General features: G+C 43.6%; 1 protein-coding gene across 2 annotated transcripts in view; it reads left to right on the top strand.

Moving 5' to 3' along the window:
• The window catches only part of CDH11 (cadherin 11), a 143609-nt gene that overhangs the window by 57043 nt on the left and 68810 nt on the right, over positions 1-17756 (top strand). The window contains exons 2-3 of one of the 2 annotated variants that reach the window (XM_058527948.1): positions 4014-4138; positions 12703-12851. The gene's annotated coding sequence lies outside the window, so the exon portion shown is untranslated. The remainder of the gene's footprint in view (positions 1-4013; positions 4139-12702; positions 12852-17756) is intronic. The other variant, XM_058527947.1, reaches the window with a different exon arrangement.

Here is a 17756-nt window from a genome sequence, read left to right as displayed (position 1 = left end):
TAGCTTGGAAGAGGCAAAGCCTGGATTTTAAGACTTGTTGCCTCACTTTCAATAGCTTACTGCTTCCCCCATTTTTAAAAAAATTCATGATCTACAAAGCTATTTTACAAAATATGCTTCGCCATATGGTTCTGGAACTTTGGCGATAACAGGAAAGAAGAACACCCAGTGGTGATTAATAATTGGGTTTATTCATCCATCAACAATGTCAGGAACATATGACACCCACAAAAGGAAGAAGCCCCCATCTGCAAGGCGCCCAGGATCTATGGCGTGTGTGCTGCCCCTTCTCCTGCCTGCAGAGCAGGAAAAATTCGTCAGTAGAACAACTTCGTCTTTCTAGACTGACAGAAAAAGTATATGGCCTTTGCTTGACTTCTGGCCTGATAAAAGTTTCAAAAACTTGAGATTTCATTGATTTATTTAATAGTAATATATTTAATCATAGTTTGTGTTAGGTAGCTCCGTACCAAAATATCTCAAATTCCGTGTTGTGTTGTTACACTAAAAAGTAGAAATTGTCTGTGGTCACATATCAGAGGAATAGGCATGATTTACCGTGGAAGTGAGTCTCGTCGTGGGCTCCTAAAGCTGGCAGGAAAGGAGGGGACTTGTTAGTGATCCAGTCTAACTGTGCTGCTTCCTTGCTCTACGCATTTGGGCATTTACCACTTAGCCTCAGTTTCTGCATCTGTAGAGTGCAGCTGTCACTGTCTCCTTGGGTTACTGCCCTCCCCCCAGTGGCACCTCTTTCCCTTGTGTTCTACCTGTAGCAGCACTGTACACACAGTAAGTGGCCTGGGGGTCCTGAAACATGCCTTGGTGGAGTAAGTGAGGTGGGGCTATTTTAATCCAATTCACATATACTTTCAGCCCTCACCCCCAGCACTATATGTTGTTGTGCTGTTGACAATGATCCTGGCACACAGCTGGCCTGGCTGAGCCCACATTCTAGAAGAGGACCCATACATGGAGATCTATAAGCCAAGGTATTTGATTTAGAGAAGAGATCCTAAGAGAGGGACGACAGCATGACTTGTTGGGTCAAAGAGAAGGGTATGGCCCTGCATGTACCGAGACTCCTATGCAATCAGAGCTCAGCAAAGGAAATCTGCCACAATCACACCACGTCCTTCCCTGAGTTTTCTCCTCGGTCTTCGTCTGCTCACCAAGTATATACTCTTGGCTTCACGGTATTCTTTTTCCTGGTTTTTCAGTCTCTCTGAAATAATATATGGCATGCAGTGTCTGTGCCTCTGAGAGACTCAGTACTGTGGGTGGCCGGACACGCTGATGGAATGGGGTAAAAGAGGGCAGTGGCCCTGTGCTTGAAGAAGGACCATAAATGCACACAGGACTTGGGAAATGAAGGGGAGATGCCCTGAGAGTAGGTAGGCATGGGTGCAGCAATGCTGGGTTGTATTTTCCGGGCTCAGAAGGGAACCCATGATCCTCAGTCTAGAGTCATGAGATGTGGGAGACAGGAGGGAAAATGAACATTCCAACCAAAAATGCCAATGCAGAGAGCTAAGATCTGCAGTATACCTGCCCAGCCCTCTCAGACCCGATGAACTCTTCTTCTCATCAACTCTGCTAAAAAACAGAAAAACAACTTCAGTGTCTGATGTTCATTCTTTTCTTTTCTGAGAAATACGGTGTGGTTGTGTACCAACATTTTCCACAGAACCCACAACCCCTCTTTCTCAAATGTTTGCAGTGATCAGAATTCATAGACAATTCACCCATCTATTTTTGCTTTCCTTCCAAAGCTCTTAATTGTCTGCGCAGGCTTTTGCTGAAGAGAGTTTTATAGGAGATATTTTTCGGGGAAGTAAAGAATGCAAGATGAAGTGGGAATTCAATACATTTTTACAGATTTGAGAAGTAAGCTTTTAAAAACACACTGGCCACAGATACAGCTGTAGTATTAACTGACTGGAGGCTGGAGAAGGAAAACAGGAGAAGCACAGGCTGTGGAGTCAGCGCTGCTGGAGTCTGATCCCACCTTGGCTGTTATTGGCTGTGTACCTTAGGCAAGAGTCCTACCCTTCTGATGGTGGGGTGAGATACCCAGATGGTCTCATGATACCCAGACTGGTTATGTGTATTTAAAGAGAGTACATTGGTGAGGCCTGTGACAAATGTCTGTTCCATCTCTCTTTATAGTGTTCTACATATCTGTTGCTGTGTAGCATACCACCCCCAAATTTAGTGGCTTATAACAACAATTTGTTATTACCTCTTATAGCTGAGTTGAGTGAACTCATCTAGGTAGTTTTTACTTGGAGTCTTTCATGCTGCGTAGTCAGACGGCTGGAGTCACATGAAGGTTTGACTGGGTTGGGTGTCCAAGATGGCATCTTCACTCACCATTTGGCACCTCCATTTGGATGTCTGGAACTGCTAGAGATGGCTGGGCATCTCTCTCGCTGTCCATGTAGCTTCTCCGCCTGGCTAGCTGGGGCTTCCTCACAGCATGGAGATCTAGAGTATTCAGACTTCTGACATGACAGCTGACTTTCCTCAGAGCAAGCTTTCCAAGAACACAAGAGAGGCTACAAGGTTTCTTATGACTCAGCTTCGGAAATCATACAGTGTCACTTTTGCTGTGTTTCATTGGTTATTCAGGGACAGCTCAGATTCAAATGGAAGGGGACAACAAAGGGTCATAAATATCTGAGGGTATGGTCCATTGAGGGTGGGGAATTTTGGCGACTGACTACAACATGTAACATGGTTACAAAGTAGGGTCCTTCCCGATTAGTTATATGTTGTATGAATTGTCCCATGTGGCTTTTTCTCCCTGACTCTATAATGCACCTCAAAATAATCCCAGTGCTATTCTGTCCTTGACTATCCTGGGAATAGCACATAATAAGACAGTTTTATTGTTCTTGCTGTAGTCACCAAATCAAGCAAATTTTAGTAGATTTACAGTTCAGCTTCAGCCCTTTACCAAGAAGCTTTTTTGCTTGTTGCTGTTATCGTTGTTTTGGAGAAGGCATTGTGTGTGAGGAGCCATTAGATGGAACCAAGATGAGGCAAGGAAAGAGGATTTGGAAAAAAATGAAGTATAATAAATAAAGTCAAAGTTAGAAGCTGTTTAAGCTTTTAATGCAGGCTGAGTTGAACCTAGAAGGTAGAAGCTCTAGAGATGAAGGACATTCAAGAAATCCTTTATGCTGTTTTGTTAGGGAAGCGATGCCAGCGGCACCTTCCTTGGTTCAGTGCCTCAGTTTTTAAAGACGGCAGCTGTTCAGACACTCCATATTCCTCTCTTCATTCATTCAACAAATATACATTGAACAGCTGCTCTGGGCTAGGAAATGTGTTAGACGCTTTGGGAGATATGAAGATGAATCAGACCAGAATCCAGGCAGAACACAGCCCCCACACAGTGACTCCAGAGTGTGGTGTAGTGTGGGAGGGGGCGAGAAGAATGTCGTCTTCATAAAGAATTCCAGCTCTATCAGCCCAGTGCTCTGCTCTGCTGGCGTGGGGGTGACATCTGCCATCACCACCGCCACCACTCTCCCTCTTTGCCCTTGAGCCTGTGATTCCACAAGGATTTGACAGCACCAGAATAGTGCTTCTCACTTTAGAAGGGAAGGTACTTGCTTTGGACTCTGAGAAAATGTGGGTTCTCTCAGAAACTGGCTCTAAGACTTCATATCCCCCCCTACAGGTTTGTTTTTAGTGGTAGAGCAAATGCATGCAAAATACATAGCATATTATAAGAAGGTGGATGTAGGACTGCTTTTATCTTTATCATCAAAGTACTAGATGCACATATGGTTAATCACACCATCCTGTGGTACCTCTAAATCCATGACAAGTTTTTCCCACTTTGCACACAATTATAATTTGTTTACATCTCTCTCTCCACACCTGGACTGTTATCTTCTAAGATAAAAATCTGTCTTATGCAATTGTGTGTCCCCAGTGTCTAGCATATCACTTGATTGATTCATGTCACCTCTAGGTTACTAATGATCCTTTTTCTTTTTTTGCAGAAAGTCCTGTATTTTTGGCTCCGTGGCCCTGTGATGCTCATTCCTGTTGTTATTTGTTGAGTGACCAATCAGATGGGTGGAGTGTGTTATAGAAATTGGCAGCAAGTATCCAATGGGTGAAGAAGGTAAGATGGGCTGACGTTACTGAACGATTCAAATGTTACCGTATGTGTGGAGATGGAACGTCCATCCCTCAAACCTGCCTTGATTGAGACCTTCACCAAATCCAAAGTAGACTCTGAGAGGGAGGGAAAGGCCTACTTTCTTGGACTTTGAGGAATGTGATTATTCCCTGTTATTGTGACTGAGTTCTCTTTATTAAATACCTATTATGTGCCCATACAGGGATGATAGTTTTTTTGACTGTAGAAGATCCAGAGGTGAATGAAGGAACTAAAGGGGATTAGAATTGTTTAGCAAGGACTCAGCTGGACAGATTGACAAAGATAACTGCCATGTTGCTTTTTTCCACTTTTCTTCTTGTGAAAAGAATTCTTTAAATATGAACAAGATGGCTTACAACCCACAAGGAAAAGAGATTGTTAGAAAGGTGAACCTTTTAGACATCAAAAGACAGAGCACTAGATCATAAGACAGGAGGCTGATTTCAACTCCCAGGTCCAGCTCTGCCATTCACTGTCTGTGCGCCCTTAGATTAACAAGCTCTTTTCTGGGTCAAGTGTGGTCAGAACATCTCTAACATTCTTAAGTTTTAGGATTCTATGAATCCATTTACCTCCTCCATCTGGTTGGTGGTAATTGGAGCTATTTTTATAGGATGCCCAAATATCCAGATAGAAATTTAAGAATTCTACCAGCATGACCTCCCACAGTTTAGGTTTCTAGACCTACCTATCCATATATGTCTATGGCTCATCTCCACATGGATGGCCAGCAGGTGCCTTAAATGCAGATTCAAAATACAAGTTGTGATTCTCTCCTCCAAACCTTCACTTTGTCCTGTGTGCCACATTTCAGTGTAGCAGCAAAATTCATCCAGACCAGAACATGAGAGGAATCCCATGTGCCTCTCAATTCCTTACCTCAAACAGGATTCATATTGATTCGTATTGATTCTACTCTCTGATTATTTCTGAAATATTTTTATTTCTCTCTACTCCCATTGCCACCATCCAAATACCAGCCAAATCCTTTCTCTCAGATTTCTGCAGTTGCCACCTAACCAGCCTTTTAGCCTCCAGGGTGACTTCTTCCTCAACTCCAGCATGATCCATCTTCCATACATGTCCTGACAATGTCCCTAAGTCCAGATATTATGTTACTTTCCTACTTAATTCCTTTTAATGATAGAGATCTGAACTCCTTAAAAGCTTCTGGGACCCTTTGATGTTTTACTGTCCAGATGCATCTCTCGGTTACTCTCTCTCCATGTCCAGCCCTCACTTTACACATCCACTGTAGGATCTACCATACGGCACAACTTTCATTTCCCCAAAGACCCATAATCTCTCTCTCCTCACAAGCTAGCTGTTACTCATTTTATATCTTATCTTGGACCTCGTTATCTGGAAGGAGTTCTTTCTGATGTCCTAAGACTGAGCTATGGGTGTCTCCTAGAAAACACTTCACTGGTTGGAGATTACACCATTTACTGTGATTTCCACACTGGGTTGTAATTGTCTATTTAATTGTCTGTCTTCCCAGCTAGATCTGGAGGTCCTTGAGGGCAGAACTTATTCTGGGACCACCATACTCTTAGTTGCAAGCACTGTATCTGAGCCAAAGTAGGCTCTCAATAAATATTTATCGAACATGTGAATTGAGACTTTAAGTATATTTTGAATAGAAGATGAGGAAGGGGGGCAAATTTGCCAGAGAGGAAAGTCATGATAATGGCAGCTAACAGGTATTGAGTGCTTCCTATGTGTCAGGCACATAAGGTCTTTAAAGGTATCACCTCCCTTAATCCTTGCACAACCTAATGTAATGGGTACTATTAATATCCAAGATTTTCTAAATGAGAAAACTGAGTGTAAGAAGATAAGTAACTTGCCTGTGGCCACGTTGCCATACTTTTTATCCTTGGGAAATCTGACTTTAGCCCTTTCCCCTGAATGAATCTGCTACGGTAAGGACAAAATAACATTTCCTCCATATAGGGCTGGAGGCTTTTTCTGCAGCCCACACAAGCTGTTGTTACCTAGATGGTCAGCCTCTGTGACTGGGACTCGTAAATCTTTGGTGTTTTACACTCATATTTTAATGTGGGTCTGTTGGGGGACAAAATTTCAGTTTGAGGAGCCCCCCCCCAACTCTTTCTCCCGTGCTCTGCTCAATGTTTGTTATGGGAATAAACCACTGAATGAAACGCTCTTAGTGGGAGCAGAGCTGCACTTTGCTGCAAATGCACCAATATGAGTTAGAAACTGTGTGACCCACTCCTCACACATTAGCATACTTTGCACTCATTTGCTCTGCAGCCTGGCTCAACAGACGAAACGCGTCCCTCCTGTGGAAGTGTCTGTGAATGATGATCAGCTCATTTCTGCCAAGCCAAATGGGTCTCTTCATTTCATCGGCCCTTTGAATTCTTCAATAGGACATGCGACTGACATTTCCTATTTTTCTAGATAATAGGGACAATTAGAATGAGGTATCAATGAAACAGAGTCAGAAGTTAAATAGAAAGTACTTGAATTTAATTTCTCTTCTAGGAAATCTGTTAAATTTTTTTCCACTGAGGAATTAAGAACAGCCTATTTTGAAGAGCTCTGCGTAGCTTTTATTTCAGGGAGAAGAAGGTAAACTATTCTAATATTATAGCACCTGTAAGAAAAACACAGCACGGTACAGATGGAATGGTCTTTTGATCTTTCAGGATAAGCCTCTTGTTTTAGTGAGAAGAGATTTTTTTGCCTAAAGGGAAGAAAGAACTTATTCATGATCATACTGTAAGGTTTTGGAAGAACAAAATAAAATTAACCAATGACTTTGGCTCCAGACTTGGGTTCTTGTTCCCCATCAGTTCACGATGCCAGCGTTTCTTGAGCAGGTACCTATGGCATGCCGTGCACACAGGCAGAGATGAAAGGGCACTGGCCCTTTCCTCAAGGCGTTTGTAGTCAAGTGGCTCTGTGTAAAGCACTCAAAATCCAAGTGGGAAGGAAAAAGAGGTGAGGGGGAGATAGAGAGAGAGAAAGACTTAACAATGGTGGTGAAGTGTGATTTTGGCTCACACGGTCAGCTTTCGGGATGAATTCCAGGGAAATCCACTTGGACTTCCATTCCTGACACACCTGTCTTCAGTACCTCCTCAGAACAGGGGAGGAATTACCTCAGTAGCTACAGGATCGGGCTTCTCAGGCCTGCTACCTCGCTGGACTTTTAGTAAGGCACTGGAGCACAGGTGCGAAAGTATTGAAGTGAAAAGTATTTGCCCTGATGCACATGAAAAGCGTGCCAACATTGAGACCCTCCTGAATGATCATCAGCAGGAGCTGCTGGTCACAGGTCACCCAATTATCTTTCATTTGCATGAAAATCAATCCCGAAAAGCTGCTTGAGGGGTTAGCTCACCTGTGCTGGAGTACCCACCAGGCTCTGCATTGTCCCTGACAGTTTGAAATGTTGGCAGCCTGCCTCCTAACACCCTGAGCCTGCTGGGTCTGTCTGTGAATGCACATTTCCTATTTCGGGATGTAGGCCACCATGGAGAAAAGGGCCAAGGATCTGTCTGTACCGGGTGTCACTAGAATCATAAACAGACACTTGCTGACTACTTTGCAGATCTTCAGTGTGTTCAATGTGACTGTCACTACTGCAGTCAACTAAGAATTACAGGCAGGCAACGTGAATGTCCTAGCTTTGCCCGAATCAATGCTAAAGGAAAAACTCCAACCAAAGTTGTGATTCCTTGATCTTGCTTTATTTAACTAACGATGAACAAAATGTAGAGACCCTCCAGATAATAACAGTGAGAGCTGATATTTATCGAGCACCGGGTACTGCGCTACGTGCTTTACATTCATGATCTTGTTTGACGTCACCAGAACTTTGACTGGTATGTGCTGTCATCATGATTCTTTTATAGATGAGGACACTGAGGTTCAGAGAGGATAATAAATTTGCCAAGGACCATGTGATTAACAATGGGTAGAGCCAGGGTCTCCACTCCTAAGCACTATCTCTTCCAATTCTTTTGTATCTTGCCATCCAGTCTTAACCAAGTTGGAGGGCAATTACGTTACAGTTCTTCTGGTATGGCCATGTCCTGAATCTCCACTTGAGTTATAAAGGAGACCTAGCGGCTTCGGGCTAATACAGTGGATGCAGCTGAATGTATACACTGAGTGCGAGATAACACATGGGGAGAGGAAAAAAGAACCTTGGCCATGTTCACTCATTGGCCATCTCTTGAGAACCTTCCTGTTTAGGCCTTGGACTAGGTTCTGGAGATACAACAATGAACCAATGCACATGGATCTGAGACACAACAGTGAAACTAAAGTCATGCCTTCAAAGAGCCCTCCTTCTTGTGATGTAGCCAGGCTGGCAGGCAAACACAGCAGGCTTTCTTCTAGACAGCTCCAGGGGTCCAAAGGAGCACAGAAAGGCTGACTCTGAAGAGGAAATCAGGGGAAGCTTCAGTGAGGAGGTGACCTTTGGGTTTAGATGTGAAGCATGAGTAGGAATTTTCCAGAAGAAGATCAGGAGGGATTTTTCAGGCAAAGAGAACAGTACATAAGTTCTTCAGCCAAAATCTGTCATGACTAGGTGGTTTGTTTTCATTTTTATTATCTTTAAACAGATACGACCGTTAAGTAGATGAAGATGGTTTAAAATTCAAAAGATGAAAAAAGGTTTACAAAGAATTGTCTCCTTCCATCCCAATCATCTAGTCCATGAATTTCCTTCTCTGGAGGCAACTACTACTTTTGGTTTTCTGTGTGACTGTCCAGAGATTTTTCTGGGCAGTTACAACCACACGTATCCATATGCTTCCTCCACATTTGTTTACATAGATGACATCCAACTGTAAAGACTGTTATGCACACTGTTCTACACCTTGATTTTAAAAAGAAAACTTTAAGTTTTTTCCCTTGTTTGTTTTGCTTGTTCTCCCTTGATTTTAAACTTTAAATCTCTGATTTGAAAAAACTTTGATTTTAAACATTTCAAACCTACAGAAAATTGCAAAAATGATACAATGAATTCTTATGAACTCTTCATCCAGAGTCACTAATTTTTTGTGTGCTTTTATCATTTTGCCATGTTCTGTACAACGATTGTATGGATTTAATCCCTAATCAAGGTTGAGCTAGGATGTCGGCTTCCCAGAGACCTGGGTGAGCTGCCTCTTCCCAGCACTTATTTACAAGATAACCAAAAGTAGTTGAAACTGAGAACATGTTCCTCTCAGCGTCAGGTTCCCTGAGATGCCATGAGCAGCAAATCCACCCCCAGGAATGAGACGGCATGAGGGGCACCTCTTTGGGTCACTTGATACCCTCCAGAGTTTTCCCTGTCTCATCAAGTGCTCACTCAGCAAGAGGCAGGTGTTACCGGTGGGTGAACATGCTCCCTGCCTTCTGGACTCAGTGGTCCAGGGTGGGAACAGACAGTCCAGTTGAAATCTAATTACTTCACTTCCGACAACCGGCCATTTAGATAATGTGACTCTTCTGTTCTGCTTGTCAGAGTCAACACAGCACCTCAAAGCCTGGTGTAGGATTCCCTCCTTTTAAAGATCAAAGCACCTGAGCACTGCTCAAGTTATCTGTGCACTTCCTCCGTGCATTACATGGCGAGGGGATTGTTTGTGCTCAACGTGAGAGGGACTTTGAACACTGTGACAGGCAGGAAGTAACCCAAGAAGACAGTGTGATATGGTTTTGCAGAGTGCTCTGGGCCTAGGAGGATTATTTTCTGGCATTCATTCATTCATTTACTCATCAAATAATTCCTGAGAGCCTCCGTGGCACTCTTCCATGCTTTGTGCCAAGACTTGTGCATGTTCTTTGCAGGCTGGGTGCTCAAGATCTATGGGGTGACAGACATATAGACATGTCTTAGCTGAAGAAAGCAGTTGAACGTGAGAGTGGTGGGGTGGAATCTCCAAGGAATGACTTTCTGCCATTCATTAATTCATTCATTCATATATTAAACTCATATTTATTGACTGCTTGCTCTGTGCTAAATCCACACGTGCGCCTGTGCATAAGACCGTTGCAATTCCCACTCTCATGGAGCTCATATACCAGTGAGGGGGTATCCCCTGACCCCCTTCTTCTAAGTCTACCTGTTTCCTTAAATTGAGCCCATCAGGAAGGTTCACCATTGCCCGTCAGCCCTCCTTCACCCATGTGATTTCTAAGCCACAGTATCACCATTTCCTCTGGAGGTTACTAACTCAAATTACCCTGTGCCATGTGGGGGCTCGGAGCTCAAGGCAGTTTGAGATAGCAGAGAAGGAAAGGCAACAAGCCATACTAAAATCTGCCACCAATTAATTGTGTCTGCTGAGGATCTAGAAGGCTACAGCCAGACCCCTGGCAGATGCCTCCATTTAGAAGCTTTAGAAAAATTGTGGAGGGGCCACTGAGTTCATCTTTTCAAGAGGCTCTGAATTTTCGACTCTAAGCACCATTCAAAATGCTGTTAGGTTGCCATAGAAACAGTTCTTATACTTTTTTTTTTCCCTAAGAAAACAACTTTTTTTAAAACTCGGCCACGTACTTACAAGAACTAGTGAGAAGGTACCTCTCTAAATGAATGTCTACCAAGTTTCCTGAAGTACCGTATTTCTGTCCATAACAGATACTGTTTTGGATCTCCCAATTTCTCTTCAGAATTTCCACTTGAAAAATGGACCCAGGAGGATTGTTACTCATTGGCCCTAAACCGTTTACATCATGCTTTGGGCAAAGAAAGAAAAAGCCTTGGTCGCTTGTGTAGTTTCATACTTGTCGAGGGTTTGTGCTGGACCCCACAGTGGCAGTGAGCAGCCTGAGCTCACACGAGAATGGGCAAGGTGGCTGGAGCTCAGGGTCATGGGAGCATGTCCAGCTCCATGCCCTCTTCCCCAGTCCTCCCCCAAGCTGCAGCATGATTTCTCTAAACTCCAAAGGGTATCAAGTCTCTTCAGTCTAAAACCCCACGCTTCAGAAGCTTGTAGTTCCTTGCAGGATAAATTGCAGGGTCCTCCGCCTGGCTTCTAAGACTGACGTGATCCGTCCCCCACTCCCTCCTATGTCCTGAAGCCCCCATCATGTCCTCCCATTTCCTCTCCATGCATATCATATTGCTGGTGGTCCATGAACACACTGATGCTTCACTCTTCCTTCTCTTGCACAAGTTTTCCTTTCCTGGCCCCATTTGTCTGGGTATGCAGGGAAGGGTCCTTTCCTCCAGGCAGGGTTCCCTGACCCTGTGAGATAGAGTTTGTCACTTTTTCTCCCTTAGTGCCTTGATTCCTTGGAGGTCTCAATATGCCTCCCATGGGCCCCGGGCACCTTTGCCTTTATGAGCTCCTTTTTCCATAAAAAAATAATATTATATTTTATGATTGCTTTGATATAAAGATGAATATAATCTTCTACCCTAAAAGATCAATTTTCCTTCTGATTTTAAAAGAAATTAAAACATTCCTGTTTTAATGTCACATCCTGTGAGGATGTGGAGAAAAGGGAACACTTGTGCACTGTAGGTGGGAGTGTAAATTAGTGCAGGCACTATGGAAAACAGTGTGGAGGTTCCTCAAAAAATTAAAAATAGAATTACCATATCACCCAGCAATTCCACTTCTGAATATTTTTCCAAAGAAAATGAAAACACTAACTCAAAAATATATACGCACCCACACTTTCATTGCAGCATTATTCACAGTTGTCAAAACATTGAAGCAACCTAAGTGTTTATCGATGGATGAATGGATAATGATAATGTGGTGTATATATATATATATATATATATATATATAGTGTATGTGTATACACACACACACACACACACACACACACACACTGGAATATTATTCAGCCATAAAAAAGAAGGAAATCTCGTCATTGGCGACAACGTGGATGGATCTTGAGATCATTATGCTAAGTGAAATAAGTCAGACAGAGAAAGACAAATACCATATGATCTCACTTATATGTGGGATCTAACAATATCTCAAACTCATAGATTCAGAGAGCAGGTTGGTGATTGCCAGAGGTAGGGGATTGGGAGTGGGCAAAATGGGTGAAGGAGGTCAAAATGTACAACCTTCTAGTTATAAAGTTCTGGATATAGATAAGTTCTGGATATGTAGGCATGGTGACTAGAGTTAATAATACTATATTGTATATTTGAAAGTTGCTAAGAGCAGATCTTAAAATTTCTCATCACAAGAAAAAAAATTATAGCTATGTGTGGTGATGGAAGTTAACTAGACTTATTCTGGTGATCATTTTACAATACATACAAATATCAAATCGTTATATAGTACACCTGAAACTAATATAATGTTATATGTCAATTATATCTCAATAAAACAAACAAACAACAACAACAACAACAAAACCATTCCTATGAGAACCTAAAAGTATTGTGGGCTCCAGGCACTGTGCCTAATGGAGAAGTTGGCATTGACGTTCTTTTGTGACCTCGTTGCCCTATGTTTGTCTACAAGTCTGCAAGATCCTTGAGAGTGGAATTTGGATGTTCAGTGCTGTGTCTTCTATCACAGTGTGTGGGGTACATGTGCACGCTCGGTGAACAGGCCTTCATAGGAATGAGACACAGTCTCCGTCCACCTGGGTCTTCCGCTGCTGAGAGCTTTGGCAGGCGCTCCCTGATAAACCAGTGCTTGCTGATCCAAGTCCTTTTTCAAAAGAGGTAACATCCTTCCTTCCCAATATCTGCACAGCCCTTTAGAGTTTGCATAGAGCTTCCTTATGTGTTATCCACTTTGATCCCCTGAGGTGGACATTATCCATCTCATCCCATAGAAAAGTAAGCTGAGGCTCAGAGAGGTTAAGCAGAATCTAGAAAACAGAGTTGTCTCCTGCCCAGGGTCACATATAATACATGGCAGAGCCATGATTCTAGTCCTTTTTTTTCTCCTAAGATTAATGCCGACGTTCTTTCTATCAAACCACAGAGCTACCAACCCAAATTAAGGTGGAAGTTGCTTCATTTTCCTTTAACTTCTTCAGAAGTACCAAGACCTGTAAGAAACAGTAGATCCCAACGTAGGTAGAATTGCTTCTCAACTGAACCCTGCTGTACACTACCCAGTTGCCACGTTGCTGGAGGACTGGTGGTCCAGCTGTGGGAGTGCCCTCTGCAGAGAATCTTCGGCGATCAGCCCCTTCAAGGTTTGCCTCAGTTGCAGCTATTCACTTAGCCTAGGTCATGACCCTTCCTGGGGCAGCCCACGTCCAGTGACTGATCAATAAGTGTTTGGCCATCTCAGCTATACTTGGGATCATCCTTAGCCCAGGAGACCATGCAGGGTGGTCTAAGGCGTTATTGGAACTCCATCACACCTCACCTCCTCCCTATATCTGTTCTTGCTTCTCTTCCCTTCCCTCTCCTGGGTGTTGTTCTCAAGGGCACCCTCTAATAAACATCCCCATGTGAAACTCCATCTCGGAGTAGGCTTTCCAGAGAACCCAACCTGACACAAACTCTATTGAATATTTTGCAACAAGCCTTCTTGTGTCTGTGCATGAATACACCAGATTCATTTGTTCCTTCATTGTTTTCATTGAATGCATATTCATTGGATGCTAAGCATTGCACTAGGTACCAAGATACTGTGGGGAACAAGACAGAAAAGGACCTCCTGAAACTTAAATTGCTTGTACACTGAAGACAGATTTTAATCCTGCTTCTGCACTCAAATTGTGCTTCTCCCAGAGCATTCTGGCTGCCTTGGCACTAGGTGGAGGGCAAGAGAAGTCTCCCATTGAACCCTGCTGATTGCTTTGCAAAATAAGTGCTGCTTCCAAGAGGTTGGTGCCAGTGTCTGAATGGCCCTCTCCTCATTCATCATGGGACCCCTCTGTTCCCTTTTCTTCGCCCTATCAGAGGGCCCAGAGTGAAGTCTAGGTTAGCAGGGCCAAGGCTGGAACAGAAGAACAGAGGCTGTAATGGCTGCCCAGAATGAGTACTAGGGGAAGGACCAAGGTGCAGATGAGAAGACCAGTGGGAATCAAAGTCAGGGTCAGAAGTTGAAGTGAAAAGGTAAGACGGAGGGGGGCAGGTCAGGATTTCATCTGCAGCAAGGTGGAGGAAGGGATGACAGAGTGAAAGGGAGGCTTCCCTGCAGTGGCCCATAATCCTTATAAAACTGTTTAATGACATCCCATCTCAATCAGAATAAAACCCAGACCCTAACTATGTCTCCAGTGTCCTCCTAGATGTGGTCACTCCCTACCTTTCTGCCCTCTCCCAGCCCACTCAGCCGCACTGGATATTGCTGTCACTTGAGCAGGCCCAGCCCCTTCTAGCTTCAGGGGCTTGGCACTTTCTGTTCCCTCTGTCTTGGTCTCCTCACGTGCCTGGCTCCTTCTCATCACTTAGGGCTCAGCTTAAATGTCGCCGCTAAGAGGCCATTCCTGATGTCACAGCCTCCAAAACCGTGCCTGCCACCCAACCTGCAGTTATTCGAGGACATTTCATCTTTCTTTCTAATCCTTCACAGAGGTCATCACAGTTGTGAATTTCATGTCTATTTCCTTTCATGGTTTACTTTTTTATTGTCTATTTTCCCCAGGAGATTCTAAGATCCCTGAGGTTCAAGGTCATGATCTGCCTTGCCCATCCTGATATCCTTAGGGTCAAGAGCAATGCCATCCACACTAGCAGTAGCTCAGTAAATACTTCTTGAATAAATGACTAAGCCAATACCTAATTCTTGAATGTTTCTCTTATGGCTCGACAGAAATACGATGGTTAGGGGGCCTGCCTTGGAAAACTGCGTGAGGCAGAGGGCTGGAGCGTGGACTCCTGCATGCTGCTGGGTTGAGCAGAATCTTCAGACATCTCTCTCTTTATTCTTCATTCTCTTTCTCTCTCTCTCTCTCTCAGTTCCTCCTGGGCCATCATTCAGATTTGAGTGGCATCGTTTCCTGGAGTATCCACTCTTGGGACGCCATCAGCTGCATAATGGTTTCCCCGTGTGTGCATCTGTGCGTTAACACGGGCCTTTCAGGCCTGCTCTGGCTTGCCCGACCCATCTCCCGCCAGGAAAGAATGTGCATCTCTAATATTCTGGAAAATTGGGGCTGACATGTAGCTTGGTACCCAAAGTGGTTTCACTCAGGCAAACACAGAGAATAACAGCCATGCACTTAAATACTTGAGCAGGTATCAACCGGAGGAACGTTCCAATAATCCGTGTTCATGAAGCCTGTTAGTATGGATTTTTGAAATAGCACTTACTCTGCTTTATTCTTGACAAATGGTGTTTGTACCCATTGAGATATTTTATTTCAATTATGTGCTGGTGTTGTAGGGAGATGGTTTCTGACAATAGCAAGGCATAAGCCATTTTTACTGTGTTTCTATCACTATTCCCATTGCTAAACTCGACTGGACAGTTCATTAAGATGAAAAATTAGCAGCACATGCTTTGGGGAGAATAATCATGGAACATGACAGCTTGTGGAGGCCTTGGTGTTCAGAGCAGCAGACAGATGACAAACGTGCTGGTCTTTGGAAGAAGTGGCGGTTGGCCAACCAGTCAGAAGCCGTGCATTTACTGAGCACCCACTTGTGTGTTCAGCCCTGAGCTGAGGTGCTGGGGGATAGAAAATGCAGGAAACATGGCCTTTGTGCTCCAGGAAGATACCTTCTATTTGGAAAGGCTGGGGAGATTTCAGCTGTCAATCTGGGAGCCCCAGAAGGGTATACATCAAATGCCTGACACTTTGGTGCTGACTCTAACTTCAGGAGTACTTCAGTGTGGGCTTTAGAGAAGATTCTTAGACGTTGAAGAATAGCAGGACGTTGATGAGTAAACTATGTTCTAAATATAGTAGCTGCTAAAGGCTGTGTGTTTGCTTTTGGGGGATAATGAAAATGTTCTGGAATTAGATAGTGGTGATGATGCACAACTTTGCAGATATACTAAAAAACACTGAATTGTACACTGTAAAAGGGTGGACTTTATGATATGTGGATTATATGTCAAAGCTGTTATTTTTTAAAGTGCTCTTCAAACTCAACACAGCTAAATTGTAGTGAATTTTATTATATGTTCAAAGATTTGGGCTTAGTTCAAATGGAGAAAAGGCGGGGGGCAGACTAACATTGATGGGACGGAAGCGTATACCCGTTTTACAGATGAGGAAATAAAAAGTCAGATCAGTTCTTGCCTTGCCCATGAAGCCACAGAGCTGGTAAATAATCGGGCTGGGACTTCATCTCTAGACTTGCTGGTTTCATTGCTCAGATGCTTCCCATACCACCCTGCTGGTGCCCAGAAAAACACAGATCCTGGAATGTAGCAGTTAACACAAATGACAACGATGATAATGATGATTTGCCTCTGCAGAATGTCCTAGCCTTTTTTTCTTTCATTGTTCTTACAGCATCTCTGTGAGGAATGATCTGCATGGGGGTGCCTACAGCTGCAGAGGTGGGGTGTGTCTTAGGAGAAAAGGGAGACCCAACAAAAAGAGACCAAGTCTGTTTTTCCAGGTTGCAGAAGGAACACTGCAGTCTCTTTTCCGGGCATTCACAGTGCTTCCACCTCTGCTTAGGTCTGTCTCTCCCTGGACTTTAAATATGCAACCTATTTCCCTAGTGCAAGCCGAATTTCCAAGCGAAACCATAGAGATGTGGGATCCATGGATATTTAGAAACAAGGCTTGGAATTAGGTGTCCTGTCCATTAAACATAGAAGTAAATGTTGTTTCTTTTCTCCTCTGTAGAAGGAGCAGATACACATTTCTATTGTAAAGCACACGTCTAGATTAAAGCCACTTAAATCATTATCTCCCCTGTGGTTAATAAGAGAGCTTTTGATGTCATTCTCAGTAAATAATGGGTCAGATTCTCATCCTGTTGGACAGGATGGAGATATGACTCAGGATTTGTAAATACTGCTCCCTTTAATTTATTTTCACGGGGACATTTTCTTCCCCAGCAGACAGCGGAATAACAGCATCCTGGGAAACAGCCTGTGCAGGAATCACGATGCATTAACCTGAGCCGTGAGATCTGAGCAGAAGCTCTGTTTGCGATCTCCCGCCAGAGCCCAAATCCTGCGGTCCCCGCTGCTGGGCTGCATTCAGGATGCGTAAATAAAATTAGACCTTTGCGGAAGAAAAAGGAACTGGGGTTTCTGAAATGGAAGTCTTTCTCAAGCAGCAGACATTCTCTTTCCCCATTTCATTACAGTGCTGTTAGCTTTAAAGGAGTTAAAAGAATAAAATGTAAAAAAAAAAAAAAAGATTAATGCTTTCTGAAGTATAGTCCAGCCTATTTCAGAGTATTCGCTTTTTTGCCTCATTGAAGGTTCTGGACTTGCAGCCTGACTCAGGGGTGGGAATGCTTGTGTCTGGTCTTGTTTCTGCCTGTCACTTGGTAGGAAAGTGACTGCTCTGTGCTTCTCTTTGCTTATTTGTCAAATGTGGTCAACAGTGGAGTGATTATTATAATCACTCAATCATCAATGTCCAGTCCATATGGATTTTGTGACCACCGAAGGAGGTGTTACCTCTAATGCACTTAGACCAATGCCTGTCACATACAAAGGGCTCCCTAAACAGGACTCAGAGTGGTAGTGGT

The sequence above is a fragment of the Diceros bicornis genome, chromosome 32, assembly GCF_020826845.1.
Source record: "Diceros bicornis minor isolate mBicDic1 chromosome 32, mDicBic1.mat.cur, whole genome shotgun sequence".
NCBI classification, from domain to species: domain Eukaryota; kingdom Metazoa; phylum Chordata; class Mammalia; order Perissodactyla; family Rhinocerotidae; genus Diceros; species Diceros bicornis.
This window is presented reverse-complemented; position numbering and strand designations above follow the sequence as displayed.